Source organism: Bubalus bubalis, chromosome 15, assembly GCF_019923935.1.
Source record: "Bubalus bubalis isolate 160015118507 breed Murrah chromosome 15, NDDB_SH_1, whole genome shotgun sequence".
In the NCBI taxonomy this organism is placed as follows: domain Eukaryota; kingdom Metazoa; phylum Chordata; class Mammalia; order Artiodactyla; family Bovidae; genus Bubalus; species Bubalus bubalis.
Window position 1 is genome coordinate 16,634,670 of NC_059171.1, and position 15,667 is coordinate 16,650,336.

Genomic DNA, 15,667 nt, shown 5'->3' on the forward strand with positions numbered 1-15,667 from the left:
AATAACTTATGGTGGCTCAGACTGTAAAGAATCTCCCTGCAATGTAGGAGACCCCGGTTCAATCCCTGGGTCAGGACGATCCCCTGGAGAAGGGAATGACTACCCACTCCAGTATTCTTGCCTGGAGAATTCCATGGACAGAGGAGCCTGGTGAGTTACAGTCCATGGGGTTGCAAAGAGCCGAACATGACTAAGCGACTAATACTTTCATTTCTTCACTTTCACTCATGATAATACATTCAGAGAGCTCAAAAATTCAAAAACTTTAAAAAAGTCTCCCTGTCATTTTGTCTTCATAGCTACCAAGTTATCCTTTTTTTGACCAAGAAAATTAATCCCTAAAGTTCTTAGAAAATCATTGTATGCAATGAATTAACTTCTCTCCTAGGCTGTAGAATAGTTCCTGATAAAATACCATCACTAAAACAACATTTTCTTTGAAAGGATATGAAAACCATAATAAAGTTAAAACAAATGTATCCTGCACACAACAAATATTAGATATCATCACTTTCATTTCCACATAATGTTATTTAAAAAAAGACAAGAGACAAACACGCAATGACAAAAATTTTACAAAGTAAAATGAACTCAACCGTATTATAACTATTTATAGTTTAAGAGGTAAGTTTATATATAATGACACAATCAACATTAAAGGTGACATGAGGAAAAAATGGCTTTTTGGCAATCAACATAGACATTCACAGTATACAATACACATGGGCCTCTTAAAGGCACAGCATACACAGGCCTCTCAAAGATGTATTCAGGGGTGAAGTATCCATAATACCTCCCTTCTAGACTTCAGTATTCTCTGACTATCCAGAAGAGAGGTGTCCATCTCTGCTCTAGCTCTTTCTTTCCTGGTTTTTGCTGGTCCTTCCTCTTCATGTCCCCTTCACGGATCACAGCCTTGAGATGAAGAGGCTTGTGTAACTCAACGAAGCTTTGGGCCATGCGGTGCAGGACCACCCAAGATGGACGAGTCATTGTGGAGAGTTCTGACAAAACATGGTCCACTGGAGGAGGGAATGGTAAACCACTCCAGTGTTCTTGCCTCGAGAATCCCATGAACAGTGTGAAAAGGCAAAAAGATATGACACCGGAAGGAAGATATGACATCTTCCCCAGGTTGGAAGATGTCCAATATGTTCCTGGGGAAGAAGAGAGAAACAGATCCAGAAAGAATGAAGAGGTTGGGCCAAAGCAGAAATGATGTTCAGCTGTGGATATGTCTGGTGGTGAAAATAAAGTCTGATGCTATAAAGAACAATACTGAATAGGAACCTGGAATGTTAGGTCACTGAATCAAGGTAAATTGGCTATGTCAAACAGGAGATAACAAGAATGAACATCAACATCTTAGGAATCAGTGAATCAGAATGGACGAATTTAATTCAGATGACCATTATACCTCCTACTGTGGGCAAGAATCCCTTACAAGACACAGAGTAGCCCTTATGAGGGCTATAAAAGAGTCCGAAATGCAGTACTTGGATGCAATCTCAAAAACAACAGAATGATCTCTGTTCGTCTCTAAGGCAAACCACCTAACATCACAGTAATCCAAGTCTATGCCCCAACCACTAATGCTGAAGAAGTTCAACTTGAATGACTCTATAAAGAACTACAAGACTTTCTAAAACTTACACCAAAAAAAGATGTCCTTTTCATCCTAGGGGATGGTAGTACAAATGTAGGAAGTGAAGAGATACCTAGAGTAACAGGCAAGTTTGGCCTTGAAGTACAAAATGCAGCAGGGCAAAGGTTAACAGAGTTTTGCCAAGAGAACACAAACACCTTCTTCCAAAAACACAAGAGATGAATCTACACACGGACATCAGAAGACTGTCAATACCAAAATCAGACTGACTGTGTTTTTTGCAGCCGAAGATGGAGAAGCTCTATAAAATCAGCAAAAACAAGATCAGGAGCTGACTGTGGCTCAGATCATGAACTCCTTACTGCAAAATTCATGCTTAATTTAAAGAAACTAGGGAACACCACTAGGCCATTCAGGTATGACCTAAATCAAATTCTAAAAGATGATGCTGTTAAAGTGTTGTACTCAATATGTCAGCAAATTTGGAAAACTCAGCAATGGCCACAGGACTGAAAAGGTCAGTTTTCATTCCAATTTCAAAGAAGGGCAATTTCAAAGAATGTTCAAACTGCTGTACAATTGTACTCATTTCACACACTCTAAGGTAATTCTCAAAATTCTTCAAGCTTGGCTTCAGTAGTGACTGAAGAACTTCCAGATGTACAAGCTGGGTTTAGAAAATGCAGAGGAACTAGAGATCAAATTGCAACATCCACTAGATCAGAGGGAAATCAAGGGAATTCCAGAAAAACATCTATTTGGGTGTCACTGACTATGCAAAAGCATATATTGAGTGTGTTGCTGCTGCTGCTGCTGCTAAGTCACGTCAGTCGTGTCCAACTCGGTGAGACCCCATAGACGGCAGCCTACCAGGCTCCGCCGTCCCTGGGATTCTCCAGGCAAGAATACTGGAGTGGGTTGCCATTTCCTTCTCCAATGCATGAAAGTGAAAAGTGAAAGTGAAGTTGCTCAGTCATGTCCGACTCAGTGACCGCATGGACTGAAGGCTACCAGGCTCCTCCATTCATGGGATTTTCCAGGCAAGAGTACTAGAGTGGGTTGCCACTGCCTTCTCTGAGTGAGTGGATCACAATAAACTATGAAAAATTCTTAAAGAGATGGGAATACCAGACCACCTTCCCTGTCTGCTGAGAAACCTGTATGCAGGTCAAGAAGCAACAGTTAGAATCACTGGTTCAAAATTGGGAAAAAAGAGTACAAAAGGCTGTGTATTGTCACCCTGCTTATTTAACCTATATGCAGAGTACATCATGTGAAATGCCGGGCTGGATGACTCACAAGCTGGAATCAAGACTGCCAGGAGAAGTATCAGTGGTACACACATGTTACCACTATAAGGGCAGAAAAGTGAAGAAGAATTAAAGAACCTCTTGATAAGGGCGAAAGAGGAGAGCAAACAAGCTGGCTTAAAAACTCAACATAAACTAAGACCATGGTATATCCAGTTCCATCACTTCAAGGCAAACAGAAGGGGGAAAAAGTGGAAACAGTGACAGACTTTATTTTCTTGGGCTCCAAAATCACTGCAGACAGTGACTGCAGCCATGAAATTAAGACACTTGCTCCTTGGAAGAAAAGCTATGACAAACCTAGACAGCATATTAAAAAGCAGAGACATCACTTTGCCAACAAAGGTCCACATAGCTAAACCTATGGTCTTTCCAGTAGTCACATATGGATGTGAGAGCTGGACCATAAAGAAGGTTCAGAGCTGAAGAATTGATCCTTTCAAATTGTGGTGCTGGAGAAGACTCTTGAAAGTCCCTTGGACAGCAAGGATATCAAACCAGTCAATCCTAAAGGAAATCAGTCCTGAATATTCATTGGAAGGACCAATGCTGAAGCTGCAGTTCCAATATTTTGGCCACCTGATGTGAAGACTCATTGGAAAAGATCCTGATACTGGGAAGACTGAAAGCAGGAGGAGAAGGAGATGACAGAGGATAAGATGGTTGGATGGCATCACCAACTTGATGGACACGAGTCTGACCAAGCTCTGGGAGTCAGTGATGAACAGGGAAGCCTGGCGTGCTGCAGTCCATGGGGTTGCAAAGAGTCAGACACAACTGAGCGACTAAACTGAACTGAACACACAAAAGCATGGTATTAGACTTCATATGGAATTAAAAGATGTAGCAGGAAATATAGTCACTGTCCTTAAGAAACTTCTAACCCAGTCCAGTAATGAAAGAACAGTAAAAGATTTAAAGAACTGTATAATGATAAAGAAAATCATATAAAGCATTAAGGAGAGAGGTCATTCTCTTTAGAAGAAATAGGATAAGGAAAAGTGAAATAAGGCTATTGGGAGGAGCAGAGAACAAGCTGATTATCCTATAAGGGACTAAGAAATGATAAGATTAGAAGAGGAATGAAGGATATGGAGTTTGGTCAGCAAGAAAGTGCACAACTGAATGAAGTTGGTTCCCGCCCCCCTTCCGTGTGTGTCTTTATATTTTTGCTTTTAATTAAGGTTTATGTGTGACCTCAGAAAAGGATTAAGAAAAAACAAACAAACCTAGAGATATTCTAAATGTGGCTAGCATAGAGGTCTCAGGATGAGTCATAAACAGAAACAGAAGAAATAACGTATACACACTACTAGGGCTTCCCTTGTGGCTCAGCTGGTAAAGACTCCACCAGCAATGCGAGAGGCCCAGGTTCGACTTCTGGGTTGGGAAGATCCCCTAGTGAAGGGAAAGGCTACCCCACTCCAGTATAATGCTTAAATTTAATGCCTGAAACTATAAAATCTCTAGAAGGAAAAGCTTCATGACATTAGTCTTGGCAATAATATCTTGGATATGACATCAAAAGCTCAGGCAAAAATAGCTTACAGACTCGAGGAGTAAAAATAGTGCTTCATCCCGCACTTTTCCTCAGCTTAAGTTTTAGGAGTGACCTTTGATTCTGAACATTTGTTGATGTTTATCTAGGATAAAGGGGAAAGCAACATGGAGGAATTATGAGAAAAAAAGTGTGGTTTTACAAGGACCTATTGTATAGCACATGGGATTCCCCAGTGGCTCAGCAATAAAGAATCCTCCTGCAATGTAGGAGATGCAGGTTTGATCCCTGGGTCAGGAAGATCCCTGGAGTAGGAAACAGCAACCCATTGCCATATTCTTGTCTGGAAAATCCCATAGACAGTGGATATAGTCCACGGGGTCGTAAAGAGTCAGACATGACTAGAGTCAGACACGCCCGCACATACATGAATAACTGAATCACTATGCTATATAGCTGAAACTAACACAATATTGTTCATCAACTATACGCCAATATAAAATAAAAAGTTTTAGCCACACCGCTGGTATAGTGGTATCATGCAAGATTCCCATTCTTGTGACCCAGGGTCGATTCCCGGGTGGTGCAAATTATGCTTTGTATTTTGGGGCTCCCCTAGTAGCTCAGGCTTCCCTTGTGGCTCAGCTGGTAAAGAATCCGCCTGCAATGTGGAGACCTGGGTTTGATCCCTGGGTTGGGAAGATCCCTTGGAGAAGGGAAAGGCTACCCACTCCAGTATTCTTGCCTGGAGAATCCGATGCACAGAAGAGCCTGGTGGGCTACAATCCACGGGCTCACAAGGAGTTGGACATGACTGAGCGACTAACACACACACTACAGAAGAAGAAGCAAGAGTACCTCCTAACAACATTGTTTGGGGGGGCTAGAGAAAAGGAAAAACCATTACTCCAGAATTCAAGCAATAAAAAACAGACATCTTAATTACCGGGCATTCAGGTATTCTAACCATTTCCTATATTGTTCTTCTGAGAGCCCTCAGAACATGCGGCAGTTTACTAAAATGTGTTATCACTGGTTATCACTGGTTCCTAACTTGGAAAGTTATGCAAAAGACTTTCTGTGGACAAGGCAATGAAGCCTCAATACCCCAATCTGTTTATTTTAGGGTAAGACTTAATCTCTTTATTACTATACTCATCTTCTTTGAAAAAGAGAAAATCCTTTAATAGAAGAGAACATTCTTATTCATCTTATATCACATTACACATACGACATCTAAGATAGGCCTTCAAAAGCAGCGTAGGCAGTTTTATGACACAATGAGCATCTACCAAGTGACAACTATGCACCAAGTACTTTCTGTGCGTTCCTCTGTTTTATTAAAAGAAACAGCAGACTGATAAGCCACAGGCCAGAGAGCATCAGCAGATACATTTTGTTTGGACAACACTGAGTTCACAGTCCCATAAGGTAAAAATGTGCTGGAACTAGACTGCTTCTACATGAGATGTATGTTTTCCCTTTCACATGGACCCCATCTAGCCTGGCTCGGTTTTATATTTTATCAGATGGCCCCCATTATGTATCTAACTTTGTAAGCCCTGATATTACAGATTTTATAATCAGACACATATCTTGAACCCATGGAGTTTGCAATGAAATTGCGGGGGGTGGGGTGGGGGGGGACACGTGAAAAAACAGCAAACAATGGAGGGCTAGAAAATAAAATTCTTCTCTAAATAACCTAATTAACCTCAGCTCCACAGTTGAAACAACAAAAAAGAATTCGCTTGGCAATGCAGGAACCGTACAAGATGCAGGTTCAATCCCTGGAAGATCCCCTGAAAGAGGGCACCCCTGTATTCTTGCCTGAAGAATCCCATGGACAGAGGAGCCTGGCAGGCTACAGTTCATACAGTTGCAAAGAGTTGGACACAACCGAAGCGACTTAGCAGGCATGCATGTACACATTCCAGCTTTAAGGAGGGGGCAAAACGGGGTTAATATCAGCTGCGGCAAAAGGCACACAAATACACCTGCTACTTCAAATTAGAGAATAAAAATAAATTTGAACTCTCATCTTTGCGAAACAGTTCAAAGCACGTATGTACATAAACCCCTGATATATAGAGACTGACCTCAAACTGCAGGTATATGATACTAGATTGTCTAGATAAATGCTGTTCATCTGCCCTTCTGTTACAAATTGATGGATAACAACTCAGCGATTTATGTCCTTGAGCTAATGCTCTCCTTTGAACTTTGAGCCAGCAAGTGCGCTGCAGTCTTATCTTCAGATAATCTTAACATATAAGGCTCACCTTAGCAGTAGCTATTAGAAATCCAAGGATAAAAAGCTTAACTCTAAAGCTTATTTACCCAGTACTATCATAAAGTGATCCTAAAATGTTCACATTCTATTCTCAAACAAGCACTGAACTGCATACAGTTCAAACAAATAAGTCTTAATATATGATCTACCAAAATGGAGAGGCTCTAAAAGTCTCCAGGGAAAACACTATACGTTTTATTTCCTTTTCTTTTTAAAGTTAGATAATAATAAACTGACAGATTTTTCTCACAGACTTGACTTTGTTCAGCTAATTTAACCTAATCATGAATCAGAGAGGATCCTCTTAAGAATTGCCAGGTTTTGTATGAGTTGATTAGGTAACAGGCCTCTGCTGTAGAAAGTTTTGGCATTCAGTGGCTAGCCTTATCCTAACAATTCACTCCCTTCCTTGACACCAACCAAATCACATGGACACACATTACAGCCATAAAATTTATCTTATCTCTAACACCATTTTGATTGAAGAATGTTAGTACAATAAATGATATGATTATCTTTGTGTTTGTTTCTACACAACATGTTGCTTAACTACACAGTGAACCCCTGATTGAGTTTTTTAAAGAACTTCCCTGATCACAAGTAGCCTAAGAAGCCAAGAAACATTAGCGCCTCTAAACAACAAATTATCTTCATGCCTGGAATTTCACACCTTAGGCTCCAGGAGCATCCAGAGGATGTGAAAAAAGCTGGAGCTGAGAAACAACAATGCCTGAACTGTAATCTCAGTGGACTGAGTCAACACGTGTGTCTGAAGCTAAGGTAGCTAGGACTTGTGAATGTACAGAAGCAACGGACATGCTGGAATCACAAAGGAACCTGGGCCACTATTCAAGAACCTCGGGTACACGAGCAAAAGGTTATCTTCATAACAAGCAAATGAGATAAAGGATGAGAAAGCACTTCATTAAACTGCGAAGAACTAAAAACACATATAGCTGTCTTCTGACAGTGAACATAATACGGAGGTAGCAAGCTAAGTTAAGGTATATAATTCCTAAATAGAATACATAGTAATAATACTTTTAAGGGATTATTAGAAATAAGGTAGTAAACAGTACAGTGGATGAAGCCAATGCTGGACTTAAGTCAGAAACATAGGCTTGAGTCCTAAATCACCCTCTGGCTGTGTGGCCTCAGTGTTTTCATATAAGTGGGGTGGCTGGATATTTTTCAGATTCCTTTTTGGGTATGAAAGACTCTGGCCCTCTACCTAGCAATCTAGGTTAAGAGTTAAATCCTACTAGGCAAATACTCAATTGTTGGTTAAAAAGAACATGCAGATGGGAGAGGAGAGTGAAGGATAACAAAGGGCCTACCAGATATTAATATAAAAATACAACTCAAAGTTTTTCTCACCACTCCCTTAAAAGCAACTTTAAATAGACAGAGCTTTGAAGAGAACATGAAGATCTCAAGTGATCCTTGCTCTTAGGGTGCAGTTTCTACAGTAAGCCCAAGGTTAGAGTATTGCAAGCATGACCTCATAATTAACTCCAGTTGCAGGAATTTCAGTAATCATTAATCTGGCTCATGAAGGCCAATCTGTCTGCCTAGGACTCAGATTCAGGGGAGGGATGTAGCTGATGCCCTGGCAGTCAGGGTGAATAAGAGAACCAGCTCTAAAGGTCTGAGCCAACTCTAGATGGCACTGGGTTACCATCACACCTCCATCATAAGCAGCCATCTGACTGACCTCTTCTATTTCTCTAAGCCTGTTTCCATACTTTAAAATTGGGAACAACAGTAAGAACAATAAGTAAGAACAATAATAGAGCTACCTCATGGGGCTGTTCTAAAGTTTAAATGGGTTAATGTAAAATACTTAGAATAGCACCTGCCACATTATAAATGCACAATAATGTTAGCTCTCATCAATCCAATTTTACTCCTAAAGCTCAGTTAATTAGCTCATTCATGATCACACAGCTAGTAAAGTGTCTGTCAAAACGAGAAATCAGATCTATCTGGCTCCTGATCTACTTCACACTATTTCCATGTTTCTATTAAATTTCTGCCACAGATAATTCTATTACAAGGTAAAGGCTCTGTAACACATATTTGGTCTCCCAAAAGAAAATGCAAAGCTATCTCTATAAAAATAATTATAGTTCACTTTCTGTAATTGTGGTAAAATGTAAATAAAAAACACCAAACAAGACATGGCCAAGTAAACTACCATGTATCAACAAAATGGAGCAACATATTGCCATAAAAATGACAAGTGTATAAATTACAGAGCCACAAAGAAATGTTCTATTGAAAGAAAAGTGAATTTATAATAACCAAGACATGGACACAACCGAAATGTACATTGACAGATGACTGGATAAAGGAGATGTGATATATATAGCATGTGTGTATACACACACGCACATACACAATGGAATACTAAACAACCAAAAAAAAAAATGAAATAATGCCATTTGCAGCACATGGATGGACCTAGAGACTATTATACTATGTGGAGTAAGTCAGAAATAGAAAGGCAAATACAGATGATCTCACTAATATGTGGAATCTAAAATATGATACAAACGAACTTATCTATGAAGCAGAAACAGACTCACAGACACAGAGAACAGAGTGGTGGTGACCAGGGGTCGGGGAGAGGCATGGACTGGAAGTCTGGTGTTAGCAGATGCAAGCGAGTATCTGTAGACTAGATAAACAACAAGGCTTTACTGTGTACCACATAGAATATATTCAATATCCTGTAATAAATCATGATGATTAAGAAAAAAGAAAATGGAGAGATATAATAAAAAAGAAAGGTAAAAATGAGAAAACAAACAACAGTACAAAATGATTTGGTACAAAATCTCAAAAACTCAAAATATCCATTCACTGTCTACAAGACTGCAGGTGCTATGAGAGCTCATTCAGTTGTGTCTGACTATTTGCGACCCCAAGGACTGGGGGCTGACAGGCTCCTCTGTCCATGGAATTTTCCAGGAAAGAATACGAGAGTGGGTTGCCATTTTCTACTCCAGGGGATCTTCCTGACTCAGGGATTGAACCTGTATCTCTTGTGTCTCCTGCATTGGCAGGTGGATTCTTTACCACTGCGCCACCTGGGAAGTCCTGCATTGTACAAGACTGTGTAAGATTCCTTTAAAATTTTTTATTATAAAGGCCACTATATATTTATAATTGAACAAAGGCATCATTTAAAAACACTGCTTAAGTTACCAGTCATTTCAGTCTGCTTCTACAAGCACCTCTCACAGACGCACAATTTAAATTTCAATACATTTGAATGCTTCCAGTTAAGTCTTAATCATCTTTCAAGGTTAAATATAATATTACTTTAATATAATTCAAAAATATCCATAAAATATGGTTATAGAAGAAACCAAAAGTGACCAAGACCCAAAACTTAAGGAACTTTATAATTCTACTCTCTCTCAGGCTCCAGAATTGGAATTCCTGTGTGTGATCAGCTCAATTAACTTTTTTAAGCACATAAAATGTATCCAAACCTATAATATTAGAATTTGTCCAAGAAGCTTAGACTCTAATGGGGTAGGAAAATGCATACCAGATCATTTCAATGAAACAGTGTAAGTGCTAAAATAGATGGCAACAAGGGGCATTACAGAATGAGTTAGCTCAAATTGCCCTTTAAAGGAAAAATGAAAGGCTGGGTCCTAAAGAGTGAACGAGTGAGTTAATGAGGCACAGAGAAGAGAGCTGCATGTTTGTTCAAAGGTGTGAGGCCTGAAATACCAAGGGGTTGAGGAAGGAAACCAACTTATTCCTGGTGTGGGGCAGGAAAAATTACAAGATGAACCTGAAGTATCTTCTTGGCCCTTAAAGGAAAAAGAACAAAAAACAAAAATAAAAAACACAAACTAATCAAGTCTACCAAAAGAAGTTCAGAACTTGTAGAACTTAGCTTCGCTCATAGTAGATTCAGATTTAATCTTAAATCTGATCTGAGAACCACGAACAGTTATTTTTTTGTCTCCCAAGTAATCCTAACATACAGCCAACACTGAGAACCACTGTGCTAGAACACAAAATATAAGGCTACGTACCATCACACCATACACCTCAGCTCCGGCACTCTGCATATTTTAACGTGGACTCCAGTTAGTTTTAAACTCATTCTAAATGCTCTGAGTAACACTGAAACTACCTGAAGGCATAAACAGGCCTATCGAGTTTTGTACCCCCAGCAGCATTAGACCTAGTTATTTATGCAGAGTAAAATCCAAATCTATACTAAGAGGGTTGAAGTAAAAGACTCCAGTTAAATATGGTGACTTGAATATACTGACTCACTCAATGCCATGCCAAAAATGCTACTAAAGGACAGTAGGAATTTTTTTTTAATGCTTAAACTACAGAGAGAAGAACAGCAAAAATGGGATAGCAATAAAATTCTGAAAACAGAAAAGTAAATGGACGAGTCTTAACTCAAAAGATCTGAGAAATCAGTGAGAAGCAATCAACTCCCGCCATGGAGGAGGGCGGGGCGGGGGAAGGCTAAGAAATCGGAAGGACCAGATACATTTAAAGATAGAGGACATCTGTAGCAAGGAGCACACCTGGCATCCAAATTTTAGTTTCAAAAATGCCATTCCCACCGAAAGAAATCAGTGCTCCTTGAAGAAACATCGATGGGCCTTATTTCAGTAAGGAAGCCCTCAAAGACTAATGAAATCATGCCAAAAGGTACAGGACTGCTGCTAAGTGGCTTCAGTCGTGTCCGACTCTGTGCGACCCCATAGACAGAAGGCCACCAGGCTCCCCCGTCCCTGGGATTCTCCAGGCAAGAACACTGGAGTGGGTTGCCATTTCCTTCTCCAATGCATGAAAGTGAAAAGTGAAAGTGAAGTCGCTGAGTCTCCTCCGACTCTTAGCGACCCCATGGACTGCGGCCCACCAGGCTCCTCCGATTTTCCAGGCAAGAGTACTGGAGTGGACTAGCTGAACTTAAAAAAACTGAGTATCCAAATGGTAATAGTAGTGGCTGTAATCATGGTGGTGGTTTAGTATCTCAGTTGTGTCTGACTCTTTGTGACCCCATGGACTAAAGCCTGCCAGGCTCCTCTGTCCATGGGATTCTCCAGGCAAGAATCTTGGAGTGGGTTGCCATTTCCTTCTCTAGGGGATATTCCTGACCCAGGAATCAAACCCCCGTCTCCTGAATTGCAGGCAGATTCTTTACTGACTGAGCTAACATACTGATTAAGATGAAAATCAATTCGATAAAGGACAGAAATGGTATGGACCTAACAGAAGCAGAAGATATTAAGAAGAAGTGGCAAGAATACACAGAAGAACTGTACAAAAGAGATCTTCATGACCCAGATAATCATGATGGTGTGATCACTAACCTAGAGCCAGACATCCTGGAATGTGAAGTCAAGTGGGCCTTAGAAAGCATCACTACAAACAAAGCTAGTGGAGGTGATGGAATTCCAGTTGAGCTATTTCAAATCCTGAAAGATGATGCTGTGAAAGTGCTGCACTCAATAGGCCAGCAAATTTGGAAAACTCAGCAGTGGCCACAGGACTGGAAAAGGTCAGTTTTCATTCCAATCCCAAAGAAAGGCAATGCCAAAGAATGCTCAAACTACCACACAATTGCACTCATCTCACACGCTAGTAAAGTAATGCTCAAAATTCTCCAAGCCAGGCTTCAGCAATATGTGAACCGTGAACTTCCTGATGTTCAAGCTAGTTTTAGAAAAGGCAGAGGAACCAGAGATCAAATGGGCAACATCCGCTGGATCATGGAAAAAGCAAGAGAGTTCCAGAAAAACATCTATTTCTGCTTTATTGACTATGCCAAAGCCTTTGACTGTGTGGATCACAATAAACTGTGGAAAATTCTGAAAGAGATGGGAATACCAGACCACCTGACCTGCCTCTTGAGAAATCTGTATGCAGGTCAGGAAGCAACAGTTAGAACTGGACATGCGGGTAGGAAAAGGAGTACGTCAAGGCTGTATATTGTCACCCTGCTTATTTAACTTCTATGCAGAGTACATCATGAGAAACGCTGGGCTGGAAGAAGCACAAGCTGGAATCAAGATTGCCGGGAGAAATATCAATAACCTCAGATATGCAGATGACACCACCCTTATGGCAGAAAGTGAAGAGGAACTAAAAAGCCTCTTGATGAAAGTGAAAGAGGAGGGTGAAAAACTTGGCTTAAAGCTCAACATTCAGAAAACGACGATCATGGCATCTGGTCCCATCACTTCATGGCAAATAGATGGGGAAACAGTGGAAAAAGTGTCAGATCTTATTTTTGGGGGCTCCAAAATCACTGCAGATGGTGATTGCAGCCATGAAATTAAAAGATGCTTACTCCTTGGAAGGAAAGTTATGACCAACCTAGATAGCATATTCAAAAGCAGAGACATTACTTTGCCAACAAAGGTTCGTCTAGTCAAGGCTATGGTTTTTCCTGTGGTCATGTATGGATGTGAGAGTTGGACTGTGAAAAAGGCTGAGCGCCGAAGAATTGATGCTTTTGAACTGTGGTGTTGGAGAAGACTCTTGAGAGTCCCTTGGACTGCAAGGAGATCCAACCAGTCCATTCTGAAGCAGATCATCCCTGGGATTTCTTTGGAAGGAATGATGCTAAAGCTGAAACTCCAGTACTTTGGCCACCTCATGGGAAGAGTTGACTCATTGGAAAAGACTCTGATGCTGGGAGGGATTGGGGGCAGGAGGAGAAGGGGATGACAGAGGATGAGATGGCTGGATGGCATCACTGACTCGATGGACGTGAGTCTGGGTGAACTCCGGGAGTTGGTGATGGACAGGGAGGTCTGGTGTGCTGCGATTCATGGGGTGGAAAAGAGTTGGACACGACTGAGCAACTGAACTGAACTGGTAGCAATATTTTTTAATTTCATTTTTACATTTAAAAATTTTATTTGAAGTTAGAAGGCACACAGTTTTCAAGAATTAGTCAAAGTTTGTTACGGAAAACAGCAGTTCCACACTAATCCTTTCTTCTCCAGGGTAAACACCTTGCTGTTTTACCTGATTCTTTAGGTATTTACCTCAGTTATATAAATAACATGCTTACAATGGTACTTCTTGATTTTTCAGTTTGAGGCATAATCTTCTGACCCTCAACTACAGAAGATGAACATGTAGCTTTCTTCTTCCTGCCCATTCCACAAGTACCTTTCCTCTTCCAAACTAGTTCTTATTTTCTTTAAACTGATACTCAGTGTCTACAACAGTGTAACTATGTAAATACCATATATAGTAGCTGAGCCAGGTAGAAAATGATTTCTTTTCCTATCCTGCATAATTTTTTTTGTCTCTGGAGATGATATAAAGTGGTATTTTTAAAAAAGAGTTTAAGAAAAGCTGTTCTTTATAAAAAAAATACCAGCTAATAAACACACAATGACTGAATGACTTAGAAGATCAACACTTGTCACCCTCAAAGTACTGCAATGATCCATTCGGGCAAGGACGACCAGAGGATACTACCGCCAGGGAACGATTACTGGAGAAAGGATGCTTGCAAATTACAAAAGTACCCTTCCAGACCACTCAATAATTACAAAGGAGAAGACGTACCTTACAATAGAGAGATCTGTTCATTGTTACCTTAACTAAGTGATCAGACTTTACTAAGAGACAAACTCACAGTATGTGATTTCTGATATGACACAACATGAGAAACACACCACCACCCACGAAATCCTTCCCCAAAGTATACAACCTGAATCTACTCTATCGAGGTCTGCACACCTCGTTCTATTGTGTTCTGCCTTAACTGCCTTATGCATATACTGCACGTTCTACAAACAGAAGGTCCGTGGCAGCCCTGCGTCAAGCAAGTCTGTCGGCATCGTATGTCCAACAGCGTCTTCTCACGTCACGTCTCTGTCACGGCCTAGTGATTTTTATAGTGTTTCCTATTTTATCATTGTGTTATTATATTTGTTATGGTGCTCTCTGACCAATGATCTCTGATCTTATACTAGGACTTGCTGAAGATGTACAAGAAAATGAGCATTTTTCAAAGCAATATTTTTAAATTAAGGTACATATATTGGTTTTTCTTTTTTAAACATAATGCTGTTGCACACTTAACAGAATACAGGATAGTGTAAACATAACTTTTCTGTGCATTGGAGAACCAAAGGAACTCATGGGACTCACTTTACTGCAATATTTGCTTCATTGGGGTGGTCTGGACTGCAACTGCAATATCGCCAAGGCATGCTTGTATTGGAAATGAAGCTAGTATAACAAATTTTTAATTTTAAAAATTTCAGCTAGTGTAACTGAATTTTTAATTTTATTTAAATTACTACTAGGTTGGTGCAAAAGTAATTGCATTTTGCACTGCTAAAATCTGCCACTGGAATACATTCTTAATAAATGGAGTTATGTTATACACCATTTTATCCCACATTTCTCACTTTATGTTTTTTCACTAATGACTTATTACTTGCTGTTTATACTTATTTTAGACTATGGAAAATGATGTTTGACAGAAAGCAAATTTGACCAAGTTTCCTATCGAGTTCAAAATGGGTCATTAGGGAGCGGGGACAACTCACAACATCAACAATGCATTTGGCCCAGGAACCGCTAATGAACATGCAGTGCAATGGTGGTTCAAGAAGTTCTGCAAAGGAGATGGGAGCCTTGAAGATGAAGAGGGTAGTAGCCAGCCATCGGAAATGGACAACGACCAACTGAGAGCAAGTATCTAAGCTGATCCTCTTAGAACTACAGGAGAAGTTGCCAAAGAACTCAACATCGACCATTCTACTGTCGTTTGGCGTTTGAAGCAAATTGGAAAGGTGAAAAAGCTCGATAAGTGGGTGCCTCACACGCTGACAGCAAATCAGAAAAATCATCGTTGTGAAGTGTCATCTTCAATGAACAATTTCTCGAGTGGATTGTGCTGTGCGACAAAAAGTGGATTTTATACAACAACCGGTGAC

At 40.3% G+C, this 15,667-nt stretch overlaps 1 protein-coding gene across 8 annotated transcripts in view; it reads right to left on the reverse strand.

The window, feature by feature from the left end:
* The window catches only part of STK3 (serine/threonine kinase 3), a 305,298-nt gene that overhangs the window by 137,894 nt on the left and 151,737 nt on the right, over window positions 1–15,667 (reverse strand). The gene's annotated exons all lie outside the window — the stretch shown is intronic.